Source organism: Periplaneta americana, chromosome 9, assembly GCF_040183065.1.
Source record: "Periplaneta americana isolate PAMFEO1 chromosome 9, P.americana_PAMFEO1_priV1, whole genome shotgun sequence".
Lineage (NCBI taxonomy): Eukaryota > Metazoa > Arthropoda > Insecta > Blattodea > Blattidae > Periplaneta > Periplaneta americana.
In genome coordinates this window covers 141,650,033-141,673,120 of record NC_091125.1, presented here as the reverse complement: position 1 = coordinate 141,673,120, position 23,088 = coordinate 141,650,033, and the positions used below count along the sequence as shown (strand labels likewise).

The window sequence follows — 23,088 nt, the reverse complement described above, 5'->3', positions numbered from 1 at the left end:
TTTTTAGATACGTTTAACATAGTAATAATTATAAATTGGAAACTTACCACTGCAATTTCACCTAAAGTGCGATGTTAATTATTGTTTTTAATTATTTGCAGAAATTAAGTAAAGTCTACTACTCCACGAAACTTATTGCATTCCTGATGCAAGTAACATTAAAGAAGCCGTGAAAAAATCAACGAGATTCCAGATGCCGATGTTATTACTGCAATATGTTATATAAATAATATTGTTAAAATATTAAAATGAAAAATAAATCATTACATAACCTTACCGTTTGTTTTAAGTTCGCATTTACAGACGGGGGGGGGGGGAAGACAGACGTATATCACGGCCTGCTGGAGTATAGTAAACACAGAAAACATTTTACAGCAACAATGTTGAAGAAAGATATTTTGGTGTTCCGAAGTTGGCGTCATTAAACAGAAACCAAGATGGAGATTTCATTGCAACTAATTAGAAATTCGTCTTTCAGGTATGTAATAAACGATCTTCGCACAAAATAATGTACGATACACGAGCGGTATGTTTGTTTTCATGTTCTCGGAAATTAAAAAAGCTCAACTACGTTTCGCTTTTTCAATCTTTTCCTCGACCATGAAAACGTCAACATACCGCTCTTGTAACATATATTACTATTGTGCACCTTGCAGTTGCCAAATTCGTCGCTGGATCGTGCTGGATGTATGTTCCAACAGTATTATGATGATGTATTTATTTCTACAACTCTTATTTGGTAATGGGTCGCCACCACATCTCTGTATTCGTGCTCCCCATTGCCCTCTAATTACAATAACACATACAAACTTTCATCGACGTGTGCAGTCATCTTATTTTACCTTTGTTACTCTATTGCTATAATACATACCCTCAATTTCCTTCCTAACCTCTCACCTAAAATTTTTTCTTCTTACTAATGAACACCTCCCCACGTTTATTGTTTACTTATATTGAAGTACTTCCTATCGTCTAAAATTTCCCTAATTTTGAACTAACTTTTACTAACACTACTTAATCATAATCATTCACTTTCATCTCTAATTTACAATCACTTCTACCTCTCCTCACTTCTGTCATCACTCTTATCCCCTATTTCTCCATTAGTCACTGAATCACATGTTTATTTGTTCAATTTCACCCGATAAATATTCCGTTTGGCACTATTTTTGTAAGTCAACTCAACCTTCATTTGTAAACTTACATTGAAATACTTGCTCTCTTCCTAACATTTCAATTTCTCTGATTGTACGCTAACTTAGTCGACACTCCAATATTAGTAACATTTCACTACCAATTGCTATTAACAAACACTTCTAATTTTCTCTAGTCACTTCTTTTATCAACTATTGTTTCTCTGGACACTAATTCACTTATTCGTTCATACATTTTCCCTCCGATTATTTTGATAGTTACTCTTACTCCTTGAACACTCACTTAATTGTTTCTATGTCTTTCGCCACTCTTTTATCACTCCACCCCCCCTTAAGCACCAACTTCGTAGACTGTAGTTCTGCGGTACTTATTTCCTTCCTTTCCCTCACAAGTAGATGGACTGCCCAAATCTTCTTTACTTCCCCTCCTTGTCGGCTCCGGACGTCTTGCTTGTTTCTCCTTAACCACTTTCTTGATCTGCAACAATATTTACAAGACATTGCTTTCCTTTCTTAGCCACCGGCGTGGCTCAGTCGGTTAAGGCGCCTTGCCTGCCGGTCTGAAGTGGCGTTCGGGCGCGGGTTCGATCCCCGCTTGAGCTGATTACCAGGTTTGTTTTTTTCCGAGGTTTTCCCCTACCGTAATGAGAATGTAAGGTAATCTATGGCGAATCCTCGGCCTCATCTCGCCAAATATCATCTTGCTATCACCAATCTCATCGACGCTAAATAACCGGACAAATAACTTTTAGACACTTAGATCACTTTGCCCCTCCACGCTTCATATAAAATAAAGCAAGTTCACTATGGGTGCAACTATATGAAAAATGTTGAAACTTAAAATATTGAAATGCACACAATAATTTATAAGGTCGTGGCGTGTCTTTCGTGATTTACAAAGGTGGAAATTGGACATTAAATCAAGCAAGTAAAAGTGAATTCAATTATACAGAGACTGGATTCTTACTCCGAAGATTCGTTCGTAATGTATACAATTTCAAATACAGAGAAGTTAAGATGTATGTTGTTGTTTAGTCAACTGTCCGAAGACAGGTCTGAATCTCACAAGTGATACCAACAAGGCACTCCTTGTGAGGCAACTAGGCTAGGAGATAATGGGATAGAGTGGCCAGTTCCTTTCCCCCTCCATTCCATAAATCGCCGACTAGCTACATATTACACTAGTCAGACTTCAGACGCATACAAACAATAAGTTCTTCCTCTGACACATATCGTCAAGTGATAATGTAACAAATTTTCAACTTCAGAGAAAGAATGTAGACAGAGAAACTTCTAACATATGTTTTCTAAACTACAAACCGTGAGGATACCGAGATGTTAGATGCCTTCTGACAGGATGACAGAAAAAAATTGTCTTGAAGTTGGAAACAGACAAAATATAAACTCATTTATTCATTATAAATTGGGCTTCAGCTTGGTGGCAATTGTATGCAACATAATGCAGATCGAAATACAGTATAAAGAAGATGAAAGATAACGAAACTCTTTAAACATGATATAAACATTACAACACACAGCTCCTACTTTTCTTCCTATGTATGTATTGCGAGTAATTTTACGGCTGTCGCCGTCTCCCGCTTCTCAACTTCCAGGTACTCCGGTTTTGCCAATCGCCTATTTATAGACCCCTGCAGACCATATCCTCCTGAACCTCCTTGCTCCATTTTTTCATTGGCCTTCCTCTTCCCTTTTTTTCCGGGGGAGTCCAGTTGAAGACCTAATTAGGCCAACGGTCGGCTGACATTCTTCCTAAAAATTACAAAATTTGTAGGTATAGTCTCCATCACTTTCGTAGGAAATTTATTCAAATTAGCTACCGTTCTATTCTCGGAGGATGATTTACCTTCAGGATTGTAAATTATGACTGAAAGATGCTAATTTTTCTTTTTACAGTGATGCAACTATTCTAGTAAGAAAGCAGTAAAATTACCAATTAACTTTTAATATGCATTGTGATTAATTATTATGTCTTATTGCATATTCGTAAGTGCCACAAAACTCGCTTTGGAGGACATCACATGACCCGCTAGTTGCACACCGCTCTCATATATGGACTTAGGTCAAGCGTCGTATGAAGAAACGCAACTTTTAAAACGGTTTAATTAGTCACGTAATATAAATACCCCTGACCGTCATTTGAGATCTTAATAAAATGCGTTTACCGCAACAGGAAATATTGCCTAAGTGAAGAGCCAGATGATGTACGGGATTCGCAGGTAGCAGCCTAAAGTGAATTAATCTGGCACATGACGCATCTGTGACGAACCTTGGGTTTATTTAAATTGCACGGCGTGAACTCTTCAATGCCACTTGCTCGCAGGAAAGGAAACCCGTACGAAGACGCTGTCACTCAGGCGGCCATTATGTCATTGGCTTTCTTACATGTAGTCTGTGACGTGGAGTGTGAATCATCGCGATGCTCATTGTTGCGCATAATACGTAGAATCAACGTTGCAGTGTGTGTGGGGGGGGGGGGGGTTATACCTCCATCGTCGCACCAGCTATGGCTTGGTTTCCAATTAGTTTCTGCGTTTTATGATCTAACTTCAGTACGTCACTGCAGAAGATTATGCCTACTTTTCTTTTCGGCACTTATTTGTACTTTAAATCGACAGTATTAAAAAGTGAAAAGAATAATCTAGGAATTAGACTACGATATGATGTTAGAATTTAGTATGTGGGAGGTCTTAGGTTCGATTCACGAGATGAATGTGTTTTTTTTTTTAATTATTTGTCCTAGACAGGGTAAAGGTTGGTAATATTGCGATAGTAATTTTTGAGAATTTATTACAATTTTACTGACAAGCAAACGTTCTGATGGGGGCAGATAAAAAGGTTAAATTTTTTTCTTCCACCGTGTTAATAATGTCAAAAGAAATGCTTATACAAATTTTGGCCACTCGACCGCAATTACGAGAGCCGTAAAAAAATAAGTTCGCAAAGGGCCGCTAACAGAAAAAAACACAATTTCATTGGACAAATTTATTGGAACGGACACAGCAATTATTGAGCTATTTTTCAACTTTTCCATCGAAATTAAGACATTTCTCATATCATGGGATCGACAGAGAGAGGTGCAGACGCAGTCAAACGTTGGTTCCGATCTGAGGCGGTTGACTTCAACGACACAAAAATTGATCCAATGGTATGACAAATGTCTCAATTCCAGTGGGGGATATGTTGACAAATAGCGCAAAAATTGCTGTATCTGTTTCAATAAATATTTCTATGCAATTGTGCTTATTTCTATAAACGGCCCTAGGCAAAATCACTTTCTGGAAGGCCTCGTAATTGCGGTCGGATGGCCAAAATTTGTATAAGTACTTCTTCTGACATTATTAACACGGTGGAAGAAAAAAATTTAACTTTTTTATCTGCCCCCATCAGAACGTTTGCTTGTGAGCGAGAGAAGGACCGTTTTTGTGTAGAAACTCGTCCACGAACATTCCCTTAATACGTTGATGCAAAAAACCGATCTTCCTCTCGCTCAGTAAAATTGCAATAAATTCTCAAAAAGTACTATCACAGTATTACTCATATCACAATATTACCAACATTTACCATATTTCTGGCATTATAGTCATCCTCTCATCGACGTTGAATAACCTTTATATTTCGAGGGTCACTCCAAAATAAATGCACAACATTTTTTAAATTCAGTTTGTATTCTACAACTTTGCAATCTATGGAGTTCATAGAAGCATCTTTTCCACTTGTATTCAAATTTAATTCAACCCCTTTCAATGAGTGGCGCCATCATAGCACTCCTTCAAGATAGTGCTCCACAAAAACAACGTGCTGTTGTAGAGTTTCTGTGTTTTGAGAACGGGACAGTGGGAAACATTCACAAGATGTTGAGAAAGGGGTATGAAGATGCTGCTGTCAATCGCAGTACAGTTAGTCGATGGGTAAGCAGATTATCTGGTGAAAGAGGGCACGCCAATATTCGGGATTCTCTTCGCAACGGCTGACAGCACACTGCACAATCTCCTGACAATTTACAGCACATTAACAACATGGATTGGCTAACAGTTGCGTAACAGTGAAAGAATTGTCACTCCATGTTGAAATAAGAGAAGCAAGTGTCTGCAGAATATTGGAACAGTTGGGGTTGAAAAACGTTTGTGTCTGGTGGGTTCCGAGGATGCCGATAAGCCCACAAGTCCTTTCGTTCTACTTTTATTTAACGGCGCTGTATGAACTGCTAAGTTATTTAGCTCCAGTTCCGTATTGCCAAAACGGGGGGTGTATGTAGATAAAACGTCTATAGGCCTACTTACAAAAGTTCGTGTTTGTGACCTGTATTACGTAGGTTAACTACTGGAGTGATACTTCTACTGAACCTGTTCTTTCTTACAAGCGTTTTTTTTTTTTACTCTTTTCAGGGCTTATCCTAAACCTAATTTTGGCTGTAACTTGAAATGCAGACACAGTAGGATTTCTGTGACGTGGAGTTGGCATTACTATAGATCTTCATGTAAGAGAATACAATGGTAACTTAAACATCATACAATAGGCGGCATTCAAACGCAGAAATAATGGACCCACACAGCGCGAAAACTGTGTCTTAAATAATAGGTCTTTCACATTGCAGGAAAACGTCCAATCTGCTTCTGCATCGTACAACCTTCGTATACGACGCATTAAGTAGGATAATAAGCTGTTAACCTCCCGCCCTCTTGTTATATAACCGTTGCTGTATTGTAGTAATAGGCTACGTCTCGTCGTCCCATTTGGTGTATTCATAATCCCACTCTCGACGCTGCTTATTGCGTAATGGCGAAAATAGGTAGGCCTACTTTTTGCTAAAGTGTAGCTCTCATTGTATCGCTGACACCAATTTCTGCAGATAAATTAAATGTACAAGTTTTTTTTTTTCGAAAGATAATATACTTTCGAAATACCTGTAACTATAAAAATTAAGTTTTAAATAAAACCATTTTATTTACAAAATAATAGCACTAATTGTATATGAAAAATTCATTACGACCGCCATTTTATTCTTCACTCAATAGCCTCTCCTTCAAGCCCAGGAAAGCAAGGAAATCTGTCAAAGAGTTCAGGATTTCCCGGGTAGGTAATGGCTTCAATATTTTCAGGGTTAGCAGGACGACAAAGAATACCTCGTTTTTACGTAATCCCATAGACAGAAATACACTAGGTAGGATTTATGTCTGGTGATCGTGGAGGCCAGATTTTAGGAAAATGCCTGCTTATCATGTGATTTTCACAGCACTTTTTTTTAGTAATTACTTGGAATTCTTATTATAACACGTACATACATCTACATCGTGTTCTACGTAGAATATATTTTGGTTTATCAGATTGTCTACTTTCCATCTGCCATGGGACCGCTCTCTTCATTTCATTTTTTTTTTCTGTGAAGACAGATTACAGGGCCTATACCTCAGACATTTAGAGCACTGTATCTTCTTAAGTCTCTGAGACATCTGTTGCACTCATCGTAATACTAAATATGATCATTTCACATCTGCAGAGACAAACTATTATTGAGGAAAATAAATTTTCCATAAACAAGACTATAATAACTAGAATAGCTTTGATTTGTTATTTTAAAAAGCAACAGAAATTAATTGAAAACAAATATGCACACTAAACCCCATTCTTTTAGTAAATGGAATGGTTCTTATTTTTAACAAATTTTCAAGGATTTCAAGCATCCTATTTTTTAATAATCCTGTACCTGTTTCCGACTGGATAATAGCACTTGCTAACGAAACGATTCAACGAAGGTGATCCGGGTTTGAGTCCCGGTGAGATGTGGTATTTTCATTGGGGAATGCATATGATGTTCTTGTGGTGGACAAGGTCAATGCTGTTTCACTGTTAAACTCTTTTTCCCGTGCTTTTTTATGTAGACATTTTTTCAAAAAAGGAAATATTTTTTTTTTGATAAAAAATGTAATGTGTGCATGCAATCCGTAAATTATATAAATCTGAATATGGAGTGGTTTAATTTTTCTCCCTGTTTTTATAAGGTAAAGCTAAAAATGTAACAACATAGAGACATTCTAAAGAGATCAAAGATATTGTAAAAAAAATCAGACACGATACTTAAAATTTGGATACGAAAAATTGTGAAAATATGCAAATTATTATTTTTTTATTTAAATGACTCTTAATTTTACTTGAAACAAGTAAAGAGATAGGTTTGGAAGTAAATCCCGAAAAGACGAAGTATATGATTATGTCTCGTGACCAGAATATTGTACGAAATGGAAATATAACATTTGGAAATTTATGCTTTGAAGAGGTGGAAAAATTCAAATATCTTGGAGCAACAGTAACAAATATAAATGACACTCGGAGGAAATTAAACGCAGAATAAATATGGGAAATGCATGTTATTATTCGTTTGAGAAGCTTTTGTTATCCAGTCTGCTCTCAAAAAATCTTAAAGTTAGAATTTATAAAACAGTTATATTACCGGTTGTTCTGCATAGTTGTGAAACTTGAACTCTCACTTTGAGAGAGGAACAGAGGTTAAAGGTGTTTGAGAATAAGGTGCTTAAGAAAATATTTGGAGCTAAGAGGGATGAAGTTACAGGATAGTGGAGAAAGTTACACATCGAAGAACTGCATGCATTGTATTCTTCACCTAACATAATTAGGAACATTAAATCCAGACGTTTGAGATGGGCAGGACATATAGTACATATGGCCGAATCCAGAAATGCATATAGAGTGTTAGTTGGGAGGCCGTAGGTGAAAAGACCTTTAGAGATACCGAGACGTAGATGGGAGGATAATATAAAAATAAATTTGAGGGAGTTGGGATATGATTTTAGAGACTGTATTAATCTTGCTCAGTATAGGGACCGATGGCGTGTATGTGAGGGCGGCAATGAACCTTCGATTTCCTTAAAAGCCATAAGTAAGTAAATAACTCTTAAAGTACTGAACCTATAAACATGAAACTTAAACTGATCATCATTACTGATACGTTACCAATACGAGCATGTGTACAAAAAATAAAGTCTGTAAATTAAAAAAAATATATATATATTTTTTTTTTTTGAAGAGTTGGCGGGAAAAACGGTGAATGCCACATTTCTGTTAAGGATTGGATAATGATCTAATTGAGTCTATAACTGCAAGATGTAGTGCTGTTTCTATAGAAAATAAAGGAAAGGATTACTGTATTCGTGGTGATAATTCTCCTTTTTACCATTTTTCATAAGAACAACATTAAATTTCGCAGTGATCCATTGAATTAGATAATGACAACCTTAAGAAAACTGTGACATTCATCGTTTTTCCCGCGAACTCTTCAATATAAAATAGAAATTCACCCATTGCTTCCCTTAATGCGCTCTGTTCCCGGGTTAATTGGACGTGGAGTCATGTTAGGTGTCAGAGCGGTCGTGGAAACGCTGTCTTCTCTCGTGTTTTATGAAAGTCCGGTTTCACATCTACAGTAGCTGACAAGACCGTTGGTTGTTTTGTAGGTCTCCGCCGACCGGCTTGCTTTATACCCACGTCCATCATGCGAGCGAGCTATGCTAAGGAAATTGGGTCTCACGTCGGCTCGATTGAGGAACCGCTGCGCTGCGGGGAAGGCTGTAAACCTACAGGCCCAGTTCCTCGAGTCACTCTTCCAGTGTGAACAGTTCCATCTACAACTAATTCGCCATATGCTATGATATCATAAAACAAATAACTGCTGTGGAACCCTTCTGATTCATCGCGGCCAGTGAACCTGTATTTATGTTTTTATTTTATTGGGTTATTATTATCAACATCTAGATTATTTAGCGTCTGAATGAAATGAAGGTGATAATGCCGGTGAAATGAGTCCAGGGTCCAGCACCGAAAGTTACCCAGCATTTGCTCGTATTGGGTTGAGGGAAAACCCCGGAAAAAACCTCAATCTGGTAACTTACCCCGACCGGGATTCGAACCCGAGCCACCTGGTTTCGCAGCCAGACGCGCTGACCGTTACTCCACAGGTGTGGACGTGAACCTGTATGAAAAACAAGATAGAAATGGCTTAACGTGCTCAGAGAATCATTAAAACATGCATGACATTTTAAAGGTAGGCCCACATTTATCGGAACGGATTCGTTCGACGCGTTCGGATTTTTATTCTTTGCATTATTTTAAATGGAGCAACTCCCTCTTGGCCATATCGTCTCTCTTCGCATGACCCGATTCCGTCCAGATTTTCTGGCCAGAGAATCCTAAACGGATTTCCTTACAGTCCAAGATCGAAATAAAGAATGGAATGAAAATTATATCGATTGCAAGGCCTCCAATCGCAGTAATATTGGAAGTACAAATTAAATGGATGAGTGAAGCTTATTTTGTTAGTCCAACAGTATGAAGAGCTTTACAATTTGTCGAATTAGAAATATTTATTTATTTATTTATTTATTTATTTATTTATTTATTTATTTATTTATTTATTCTGGTGTAGTTAAGGCCATCAGGCCTTCTCTTCCACAATACCAGGAATACAAATACAGTAATAGAAATAAACAGAAAAAAATACACTATATACAAAATAAAGCTACACAAAAAATAAAGAGAGAGAGAGAAAAACACTATAAACAAAGTAAAGCCACATAAAAATATACAGAGGTTGCAGTCACACATTTTTAAATGAGTGGTTAAATATCATAATTAAATATATCCTAACTAATTAACTAACATAAACAAGAAACTTGCAATTTTAATCTAGATTAAAAAAGAAAAAAAAACCACAAATCAATACTTCTAGTAATACCTAAAAACATTAAGTAAGACAAAATTTTCCAATTTAATTTTGAATTGTGATAAAGTCCGGCAGTCCCTGACGTCATTAGGTAACGAATTCCAGAGGCGCTTATAGCAATGTAATATGCAAAAAGAACGTACGGGATGAGATTGGGGAATTATTGAATCAACCAGATATGTTTTTCATAGTTTATTTGTTAGAGAGCTATTCATTTTATTTCCAGGTTCAGTTCAGAACACTAAAATGAAATAATGCGCTCTAGCAGTAAATTACAACACTATGTGATTATTAATTCGGAAATGCGGACAAGTGAGCGATATGAGCGATATGTAATAAAAATCCGAACGCGCCGAACGAATTTTTTCCGTTAAGTAAGCCTTTAGCCGTATCGCTTCTGTCCGAATGACTGGATTCCGTCGAGAATTCTAGTTATATACACTGATTTCCGTACGGGCCAAGATCGAAATAAAGAAAACCATGACAATATATCGATTGCAAGGCCTCCAATCGTGCTAATATTGAAGACATAAATGAAATGGCTGACACGAAGCTTATTTTGTTATTCCTTCTTCCAAAGCCAATGCAATTAAAAATACATCTTCTTCAGTGTTACTCATTTTATTTCCAGAACACTAAAAGGAAATAATCTAAAATATCGAATGGTGAAGAATCGGTAGAACGGAGAAAAAGAGTGGAACTGCCCAAGAGGTGCGAGAGTAGTTTTCTGTAGCTTAGAATGAGTCTAGAAGAAGTTTTTTTTTTTTTCTATTATTGAAAACAGTTCTTGATTATGGTTGCTGAAGAGGAAAAGGATGTGGTGATTTCCTTGAGAAAATGACGGATATAAATGTATAGAAAGATAAAAAGCTGTGAAGATTTAACCATTAACGTCGAACGAGCCATTAAATTGTAATAAAAATGAAATGTTTAGATAATATTGTATGGTCCAATCGATACTTAGCGCGTCTTTTGCTTTATCTTTTCCGACGAGTTTCATTTCATTATTATAGTTAATGCATGACCTACTATTATGAAATTTGTTCCAGTCGATGTTTAGCTTCTTTTGCTTTATCTTGTCCGACGAGTTTCATTTCATTGTTATAGTTAATGCATGACTTACTATTATGAAATTTGTTCCAGTCGATGTTTAGCTTCTTTTGCTTTATCTTGTCCGACGAGTTTCATTTCATTTCATTATTATAGTTAATGCATGACCTACTATTATGAAATTTGTTCCAGTCGATGTTTAGATTCTTTTGCTTTATCTTATCCAACGAGTTTCATTTCATTGTTATAGTTAATGCATGACCTACTATTATGAAATTTGTTCCAGTCGATGTTTAGCTTCTTTTGCTTTATCTTGTCCGACGAGTTTCATTTCATGTCATTATTATAGTTAATGCATGACCTACTATTATGAAATTTGTTCCAGTCGATGTTTAGCTTCTTTTGCTTTATCTTGTCCGACGAGTTTCAATTCATTATTATAGTTAATGCATGACCTACTATTATGAAATTTGTTCCAGTCGATGTTTAGCTTCTTTTGCTTTATCTTGTCCGACGAGTTTCATTTCATGTCATTATTATAGTTAATGCATGACCTACTATTATGAAATTTGTTCCAGTCGATGTTTAGCTTCTTTTGCTTTATCTTGTCCGACGAGTTTCAATTCATTATTATAGTTAATGCATGACCTTCTATTATGAAATTTGTTCCAGTCGATGTTTAGCTTCTTTTGCTTTATCTTGTCCGACGAGTTTCATTTTATTATTACAGTTAATGCATGACCTACTATTATGAAATTCGTTCCAGTCGATGTTTAGTTTCTTTTGCTTTATCTCGTCCGACGAGTTTCATTTCATTATTATAGTTAATGCATGATCTACTATTATGAAATTTGTCCAATCGATATCCAGTTTCTTTTGCTTTTTCTTGTTTATTTCTAATGTATGTTAATGATCTGCTAAATATAAATTTAGAAAAAATTTAATGGATCTATATATTCATATGCGGATGATACAGTAGTTATTTTCAGTGGTTTTTCTTGGCAGGAAGCATATAGAAATGCTAATATAGGTGCTAACATTGTTAAAAAATGGCTTAATTCCAACTTCCTTTCTATAAATATATCTAAATCAACTTTAGTTCCTTTTTCGTTAACAGCTGCCAGTGTTCAAAATTTAAAATTTAGCGATAAATATAGACTAATAATACCCAGTGAAAATTGTTTAGATCCCAAAAGTTGTAAATGTCCACCTTTGAAAGAAGCCACGTATGTCAAATATCTGGGTATCATTATTGATCAGAATTTAAAATGGCCTCATCACATTACTTATCTTTGTAAGAGGCTTCGTTAAACAATTTATAAATTCGTTAATCTTCGATGCTACTTACCGATTAGAGTTCTACGAAATGTTTATTTGGCCATTATTCAGTCTATCATTCAGTATGGTATAATTGTTTGGGGTGGAAGTACAAAAATTAATCTTAGTCCGTTAAATTTACTACAAAAACGAATAATTAAAATTTGTTTGAAGAAACGTTTCGATTATCCAACTAAATTAATTTATTCTGAATTTAATGTATTTAATATTGAACAAATTTATAAGTATACGCTGTTAAAATTTTATCATAAAAATCGTAATAAGTTTGTATTACAGACACACAATTATGACACAAGACGAAATATTAATTCAACATTAGTAGAACCTAAATGTCTCACATCTGCTGGTCTAAAGCATAGCATAAATTTTGGCCCTCGGTTGTACAATGCTTTAACTAAATTACGCCCAGAACTTCTAACATGTAACCCACTAACATATAACAAGAAAATTAGAAACGTGTTAATATCTTCAATTTGATTAAATAAATTTATAGCCTATGTGTATGAATTAATCAACCTATATTATATTTGTATTCTATAATTTTGAAATATTCCTATTTTTCACGTGCGATATTATTCTTCTATAGTGTTAATATTATATTATATAATTCCATTGCCGCTGTAGTTATATTTTAGTTCCTATTTTATTTTACTTATTTATTTATATTATTATTTTTTATTTTAATATTATATCTGAACTGCGACCGAGCACGAGCGCTGCTCATTCGGTCTCAAATTTTGTTAATACTACTGTATCTTCTTTTTATATTGCTTGTATTATTTTATTTGTATTTCTCTTTGTTTGTTTTGTAATTATATTTCTTTATTCTGTATATTTGAAATAAATAAAATTTAAATTGAAATTTCATTTCATTATTATAGTTAATGCATGACCTACTATTATTAAATTATAGTTAATTCATGACCTACTATTATAAAATTTGTCCAATCGATATCCAGTTTCTTTTGCTTTCTATTGTCCGACGAGTTTCATTTCATTTAATTATTATAGTTCATGCATGACCTACTATTATTAAATTGTTCTAATCAATATTTAGTTTCTTTTGCTTTCTCTTGTCCGACGAGTTTCATTTCATTATTTTAGTTAATGCATGACCTACTATTATGAAATTTGTTCCAGTCGATATTTAGCTTCTTTTGCTTCATCTTGTCCGACGAGTTTCATTTCATTATCATAGTTAATGCATGACCTACTATTATGAAATTTTCTCCAGTCGATATTTAGCTTCTTTTGCTTTATCTTGTCCGACGAGTTTCATTTCATTGTTATAGTTAATGCATGATCTACTATTATGGAATTTGTCCAATCGATATCCAGTTTCTTTTGCTTTCTATTGTCCGACGAGTTTAATTTCATTTAATTATTATAGTTAATGCATGACCTATTATTAAATTATTCCAATCAATATTTAGCTTCTTTTGCTTTCTCTTGTCCGACGAGTTTCATTTCATTAATTTAGTTAATGCATGACCTACTATTATGAAATTAGTCCAATCGATATTTGTTTTTTTTTTTTCTCTTGTCCGATGAGTTTCATATTATTATTATAGTTAATACGTGACCTACTATTATAAAATTGATCCAATCGATACTTAGCTTATTTTGCTTTCTTTTGTCCGACGAGTTTCATTTCATTATTATAGTTAATGCATGACCTACTATTATGAAATTGATCCAATCGATACTATTATGAAATTCTAACGCTTTTGTTTCACATTTAGAATTGTCATAATAATTATTGTCCCGTTTGTAGATAAAATTGAAACTTTAGACAACAGTGCACAAACTGTAAGGCGAATGGTAGGTAATCCCATGGCATATAACCCTCGTTCTCATCTCGCTATCACCAAATACCCGACGCTAGATAACTGCAATAACACAGCTATAATAGGCTTAAAAATAAACGAAAAATAATTAAATAAACATTATCACGAATATAGACTTTGTGTATAAAGATTGGATGGCCCGTACATTCAGAGTTCATTACACTACGACTGTGATTTCGACCACGATGAAGATAATGGCATTGACTGATGATAGAGAAGGGCTTCTCAAAAGTTATGTTAATTATTAAGTAAATATTATCATAATTGATAATTTATTTTGCTCAGCAAAGGTTACGAGGAAAGAACGTAAAGTTTTACTCGTGGGAAATGATGAATTATAACAAATTAATTATTGTTTCTGGAGTTTAAAGTAGATGCGTGAACATTCTTTCTATTGTTTTCTCTATTTGGCAGCATCTGGCGCAAGGAGCGTAATAGTGCCGCATATTATTCGCTTGCAAAGATGCACTTGGCAAAGATAGAATGAAAGCGTTGTTAGAATGCGTAATAGAGAATCGAAACTTGAATTGTATAAGTTAATTTGTTTAAATATTAAAATCTCGTGTAAACTAATATAAGTCACGAATTCCTTGTAGATATGATGCTGTACATTAACATTAATGTGATATCGTATATAATCCAACCTTCTTATCAGATCGGAGGCGTGCCTCACTATCATCACTAGAACTCCACCTTTTGTTTGTGTAGGGTTCATGGTGTTATAATAATAAGTAATAATAGTAAAAAGTAAAATACATAAAACTCGTGAGTCATTATTACATATTATTTGTTACTATTATAACACCAATTTGATGGCTTGCTATAAGAGAAAACAAAAATTCCACTATGCAATTTAGATGTAAAAACAAATTGTATCTGATGATGCCGTAAAAGGCGAAAACGTTTATACATTATTTCTGTAGTGTTTGGGTAAAGGGAGATAAGTCATAAAAATGAGTTCGGAGATAAATGAAAATTAAACTTGGAACCCTTATTACAAATAATTTTCTACACAAATAAAACACATCAACTGCTAATATTCTTTGATTTTTGCAACCCACTTGTATAATTTAACTTGTGTGTTCATCTGGGGAACAAAATTCCACCTGGACAAAAAAAATGACATCCCTTTACCCGAACACCACAGATTTATATTTAACATGTATTAACATAGGGTAGAGGTTGGTAATACTGTGATACGAGTAATATCGTGATAGATTTTTTTTTTTTGAGAATTTATTACAATTTTACTGAGCGAAAGGAAAATCGTTTTTTTGAGTCAACATATTAAGGGAATGTTCGTGGACAAGTTGCTGCACAGAACAGGTCCTTCTCTCGCTCAGTAAAATTGTAATAAATTCTCAAAAAGAACTCCCACAATATTACTCTTATCACAATATTACTAACCTTTACTCTATGTTAATATTAAATTAATAAGTTATAAGATTGAACATTTTAACATTATTTATTGTATTTAACATTGTCATAATAGGGTAAACTAGGGTCTGTTGGACAGTCGGGCATGTTGGACACTCTATACTTTAACGTGTTACCACGCCACTTGTGGACACCACATTCTGCTAGAAGTCAGTGACGGAAGTAGCCCCACTCGTGCCTACTTCCGTCATTGACTTCTAGCTGAATGTGGTGCCCACAAGTGGCGTGGTAACACGTTAAAGTATAGAGTGTCCAACATGCCCGACTGTCCAACAGACCCTAGTTTACCCTACAGAATATTCCAAGTTCTTTTAAAACTCTTGATATTTTTGTTTGATTTTTAGCATTTAATCTTTGATTCATACAAAATTCTTCGATTGAAAAATTATTTCACTTAACATTTTGCTGTCCAACATAGCACCATAGTTCTTGGATATGATCCATGGTCTAGGCGATTGTAGGCAATGGTTTCTTGGGATGTTATGGCCCTTCTTCATCTGAAAACAAGGCGATGGTCTGCTCGTGCTATATTTTGGAATGATGTTTTCGTAATTTCGGAACTGAATTTCGTTGTATTTCACTGAATTGTCCAAACAAATCTAAGTACATACGATTTTTCAATATCGCGTGTTTAGAAGTAGATATCAAGGGAGCGCGCGAAAAAATTCGAATTATTCAAGATTTTGAATTAAAAACTTTCGAATTAGTCATGTTCGACTGTACAGATATATTAGAAATAATCACCATATGAACGTATGATAGGAAAGCTCACCAAGTTTAAATTCCTACTGTAAGATTGCCCGGTGATTTCATTTTTTGACAGTGCACTTCAAACATTAAGGCTCGGTTTCTTCAACCTTTGTTAAATTATAACAGTGTGTTATTCCATTTTAACTATAAACTTAATAGTTGAAGCATTTATTCAACTACTGTTAGTATTAACAGGCTGTTAAAACCTATGTCAATTTAACTGTCCAATTTCATGCAGTTAAATCATTTAACTCTCTGTTAGCATAGAAGTATTCAATACGGCTGGTGCGTTAGATGCTGAACTTATATATCTTGATTATTTAGAAAATGATATCCATGAATACATAAACAGAGTGGATGATTTCTGTGATTTGACAGACCAGAAGTTCATACAAAGATACAGGCTATTTTCTGCCAAGCCTCACTTTTCGGTTTCAACGTAGATCCGTTTGTTTGTTTATTCTCATTAATTGGTTTATACTGCGAAATAATTTCCAGCAGAAGGTTTCTTTCGAACGAAGAGAAATAAGTCCCATGATTTCTTTTTGTTCCAGTGTTTTCCATTTCATAACAGCAATACCAATACGCCGCTCCACGCTATTGTGATACAGACGAGGAAAGAAGCAGAAATCAAACCTGAGAGAATAGAAAGAATTCTATCCTCCCTGAATCAAACAATGGAAACAAGCGAGAATCGCAATTGTCAGAGTTCAGAAAACAGAAGTGAGCCTGTACTTGTTTATAGGTTATGGTTAAACTCTAGAATCTCTGGTCCTAACAGAGAGTTAACAAACAGAATGTTAAAATGTGAAATGTAAAGTTGAAGAAACGCAATATTTTTAACACCAATTCATACTTTTAACTTACAGTTAATTAACGCTATGTTAGGTGCATTTTAACAAAGGTTGAAGAAATCGGGGCTTAGCTTTGAACTATTCACTAAAACATTGAAGGTTGCCTTATCGGAGAAAAAATCTTGGAGAGAAAATCGGGATAAACAACTAGACGGTTAAGCTTATCATTGGCCTACCGCACTCGTGCGGGCTTGACATTTGGTTGCACTGATTGTTTTTTGTATGCAGTTTCAGTCGACAGTGTACAATTCGGAATTCCTACCGTAACTATTTTGTAGATATTCTTCTTTCCCTTCAACTGCCATAGTCAGAATGATGGTATCCGACACAGATCTTGAGATCTAATCTCTATTAAAAATAAATGTAAGGAAGAACATACTAACATAACATTTGAAAGGCTCTATTTTTGGGTTACAGTAAGTAGTTACAGGAATGTCTAACTTATTCAGAGGAAGGTCACATTTCTTAAGTTCACTGATTTGCATGAGCATGCAAATTACGTTATATAATGCATAACGCACACAGATGTGCAGCGTGTATTTGCACAAAACTAGACACAATTTTGTATTCCCAGTTGATACCTAGCCTCCTTACATTTGCATAACCATTTCAATGTGAAATTAAAGATTCTGCCGATAGGACATTTATATTACCATAGCTGCGTGAAATCAAAGCCCCATGTGATATCGGCTATACTAAATTGGATTCACACAATATGTGCTGTATAATGTATAACAAATGTAGCGTTACTAACTCATATCTGCTTCATATAACTGGATTCTGTATGCTTGGTTGGTGCCAGGACTATATGTATTTACATAATGACTAAAGCTGCCTATTAAAAATTCTGTCCAGGGATCCATTATTTTAGTGATAGAGCACGAGGTCAGAATACGGGAAAATGAATGCAAATAAGTATGAGAGAGTGAGCGTTCAATATTATTCATATTTGATATTTGCCCTATCAGGTATGGGTGCGCACACACGCAAAGCGGATTGGAATGAACGCACCGAAGTTAAAAATCCTTCTTTTTAAAAACTTTTCCATTCATTTCATGTGAATATTCGCATTGTTTTAATGAATAACTTATGAGTAAGAAGAGAAATAATTAGTAGGCCTATTTATCGAAATTTTTAATGATCTAAAATCAAATAAAGAAAGTTTAACTTAATGTATAAGAGAATAATTTTGGAGACATTTTATTACTTCACAATGTAAACTGGAGTGGGTAATGAATACAGTGAGCATTAAGTCAGATCATGTTAATTGGACGAGAACTGAAAACGAAAATGTAACAGAAAAATTAAAAAATAACAGGCCTATCAAAGAAAGTTAAAATAAAATACTCTTAAAAGAAACTGGAGAAAGTTCAGAAACTCAACAAGAGGTCGTAGAATTAGCTTTCAGTTTATTTCGAAGTGAAAGAAATCGAAAAAAGAAGGAGATGAGCAGGGAGACGACGATGATGATTGTGATGTGATTTTTTTTTTCAGCACATCTCAACTTCGTTTTAGTTGTGATGAAATCCGTCATCTCGTCTCAAAGAGCCATGAACGTTTAATTCTCATCCAATTGCTTGCTTCGGTCGCTGCTGTGTACGGAAACCTCTCGTTGTGGAATAAAATAAAAATTATGGTAATAGATATGTGGTTGAAAAGTGTTACCGATACGACGAAAGGTGTGAAAACTAAACGAGGATGGCAAATAATAATAATAATAATAATAATAATAGTCATAATAATAATAGTAATAATAATAATAATAATAATAATTATTATTATTATTATTATTATTATTATTATTATTATGACTATTATAACGTTTAGTCAACTGTCCGAAGACAGGTCTAAACCTTACAAGTGATACCAAGAAGGCACCACTTATGAGGCAACTAGGTCAGGAGATAATGGATAGGGTAGCCAGTTCCTTTCCCCCTCCATTGCATACATCGCCAACTAGCTACATATTACACTAACCAGACTTCAGATGCATACAAACAATTGTTCTTCCTCTGACATATATCGTCAAGTGAGATATACTGCCTGATAATAGATGTAGGCCTACATATCAGACAGAACCTCAACCTGAGGATAATAATAATATATGCAACTAATATTCGAAAGGTCCCGCACTCCTGATGATGAAAATTTTGTACTATAGACCAAGAAGGAAACTGCCTTTGGAAATATGACACGAGTCTGTTGAGATCGCAACGGATTACTGGGTCCAATAAATATTCTATATGATATAAATAAGCATTACGAGAGGGGTTCGGCCGGCGCCGTAGATCGTGTCCCGGCATAGCTCAGTTGGAAAGAGCGCTCAGCGCGCAGAGCTGAGAGATCCTGGGTTCGATTCCCGGTGCCGGTACGAATTTTTCTCGTATTAAATAGTAATAATACATATTGGCTATTTCATAATAGCCGTGTAGTATTCAATGAGCTGGGCGAGACCTCATAGAAAACGAATATGTGATTTATAAATAATTATTTTGTTATAGTAACATTATTTAAGCCGAAAGGTCAGACCGTTGAATTTCCACGCTGGTAACCCGGATTCGAATACCTGCGGATCAAACTGTAATTTGTGAACAAAGACTGTGCTTGGCGGCATGTTTTTGCGGAGAACTCCCGTTTCCTCTACCGGCATTCCACCATTGCTCCATTAATTGTGCAGTGCTGTGTAGTTCACTTCGCATGGTGCAACGAGAGCAACGCCTACAGCGGTAAAAAGAACTACAGCTTCGTCGCATCCCTCATACATGGCGACACTTGAATGAAGTACCCGCCAACATGATCTTGAGATTATATTTATGGTCCGTCCCAGGAATCTGTGAAGTAACTTCGCACATATGGGGGCGGAGTCTATCTGTGCCGGAGTGTATTACGGGCAGCATCAGCTTGAGTCCGCTAAGGGGTAAGGTGCTCGTGGTAGAAGGTAGGGTAGAGTTCAGATAGAAATTATCCCCTCCTGCAAGCGATTGCTCGCTTCGTTCAAGCAATACTTCCTCCCAGAGCAGTCATTGGTCCTAGCCCTCCCACATACCACTTGCGCAGAGGTCTTGTTTCGTCTTTCTACTCCACAGATTCCTGGGATGGACCGTAGTTGTATACATTTTTTACTCTGTCGTCGAGACTAACCCTTGGTGACGGATCGAACTACCGTACTCCCCTATTCTTACGACCTTTCCTGATGGTAATGCAAAACGTAGCAGGGAACCGTTAGATACTGTTCAAAATCATAAACAATTTTGTGCCACTCTGAACTCCGTGAATATGTCTAATCTTATTTCTAGTCGGAAGGTGTACCTGTTTTAACACGCGTTGTGTCCTGTGGAAGCAGGCTGTGGAGTCCGAATAGGTTGATTAAACGTCTATTAAGAAAATATGTTTTGACATTTTCTTCTTTGTGAACTGTCTGCATCTTTACACTTGGGGAGACTCATTGATGCCTTGGGTCGCATGGTGTGGGAATACTGCTTTATAACTTTGCCTCTAATACTTTAAGAACCGATTTCTACTATCGCCTATATAACCATTACGTTATACGTTACTTGTACTCGTAACGATCCTTGTGGTGATGATTAAATGTCTTAACGTATCAATTCTTATTCTAGTAGTTTGCAGTCATTGATGTACAGGGTGTTGAGGAAATAAGTGCAAGTGTGTTTATGAGTAGCAGAGGATAATGAAAAGGACAAAATGTTCATTATGCATCTCAGCATATCTCGTAGTGCCTGTAGCTTAGGCCTAAGTGATAGAAGTATTTACATTTGGAAATAGTCTGGACATATCAACGCTTAATGAGTTTTCCTTACGATACGGAACTAAACGTTTCTATAAGTATTACCTGGCCTTCAATAAGGTGGTCTCATCCTGCATATGGTTTTTCCGTGGTTTTCCTAATGCGCTAAAACAATGAGAGCTAAAAGAAATGAGCCATGGGCCTACATCCTCCTCGCCACAAAAGTTTGGGCATTTTCCAAATTTATTTCGTATTCTGTACACGGACTTGTTTACTCAGTTCCACTCGCACTGCAAACGGACTCGGCACTTTTCAATGTGCAGACTTTATAGACCTCCTCGCGTTTCTTGCTTGTCCTGATGCTCTTCTGTCATGCTTCTCTCCCCCTCCCCTTTTATATAGCAGTTATTAGATTACGTCATTTTCGGCTTTCTCCAAAATTTTCTAGAGTTCCTTCAGTGGAACAGCGAAACTCGGAGTGAGACAAGTGGTCAACGGGCTTGGAGCTCACATATTCAGCTTTCCTCAGCCCCAAACCCAAGGACGCGTTTTCGCGTACCTACGTTTTAATGTTTTCCTTCCACCTTTACTTCATTCATTCATTCAAGAGGGTGGTAGTGGAGGAATGGGTAGGAAATGGGTAGTCGTCTGAACATGATATGTACTCTCTTATAAGAAAAAAATGAAACATGAGTACGAATGAAGTCCTGTGTTCGGTACAACATAGATAATACGAGTAATTAGGCCTACATATTTCTTAGTAAGAATTTTCTGTCAATGGTACCTTTTTTGCGTTAAATAACATTAAAAGATGAGCAAAACAAGTCAGTAAAGTCTTTCCCATTACAGGTCATGGACAGGGTGGCGGAAGGTTAAGGCTCCCACCTGTACAGACAATCGAAATTAATGGCAGTAGGGATGTCAGTCCTACGTACCCGCCGCCTTTACCCCCAAGGAAATGTCCCTGGTACTCATTTCTGTTAGAAGCTGAGTAGATCCTAGGGCCATAATGCGGCCGGAAGGATTACACCTTATTGGAAATCGAACCTGTGACCTTCCGGCTTACAGCTTTACATCTTAACTGAGACGCTACTGCGCGCCCCGACATTAAAAATAACACTAATAGATTCATGGTCAGTGAATAAGCACAGTCTTTGGTATTGGAAACAATACTTAACAAATTAATAACACTCGCATACTTAAAATTTGATTTGATATAAATTAAGCATAACAGATGAAGATAAAGGAAATATTTTTATATTGGAGTTGAAGAGGAACTTTCAGGTAAATGAAGTAACGGCAGATTCATTGACTTTTTAGAAGACAGGGCACTCACTGCCTCTCTGAAAACAGCGTAATCTTGCAGACGTTCGTATGTTATATTCGTTCGAAAGAAACCTACTCCTGTTAGAAGACTCCAGGCAAAATGTATCAGTCAATTTTTTCCCACGTTGAACTTCGATATTGAATAACTTTTGTAGTTAAAATCGCCGTTAAATATACTATCACTCGTTCGAAAAACATGCGAGCTCGATATATTGCTCATTATTCTACAAAGCGGTGGAATACAGAAGAAGTTGCTGGTGAATTTTGATTTTGTACTAATTTTATGTACATCACCTATCAAAATACTTGCACTTATTTCCCGAATACTCAGGGCCAATTTCACCAAACATATTTAACTTTAATTGTTACTTAAAGTCATTTTAATTGATACTTAAAAGGACAATGCATTTCACTAATAAAAACTGGGCTTTAAGCTCTCATTAAACTGCATTTTAAATTATTTGAATAATTAATCCTGTATTAACGACAATAATTTTCATCATAACGAGGAGAATTATGGATTTGATATTTGAAGATGATGATTTCTTACCAAGACAGGCAAGGATAATTTCCGAAAGAGAAGATTATTTCACTAAAATGGACGGAAAAGATTTGCAAATGCGGTTTAGGCTAAGAAAAAAACTCAGCATTGTATATTTTAATAGTATAGAATTTCCAATTTGATCGGTAAGTAGTCCTATCTCATATTTAAGTGGTAGGGCCTATAGAGGAGTGACGTTTAACTAAACTAATAAGAATAACAAATTTATTATGTAATACTATATTTGAAGGCATTGGAATAGCATATAATCTGTCAAATCTTTCCATTTTG

General features: G+C 35.5%; 1 protein-coding gene across 8 annotated transcripts in view; it reads left to right on the top strand.

The window, feature by feature from the left end:
• csw (protein tyrosine phosphatase non-receptor type corkscrew) overlaps positions 1 to 23,088 on the top strand; it is a 320,146-nt gene that overhangs the window by 261,439 nt on the left and 35,619 nt on the right. The window lies entirely within an intron of this gene.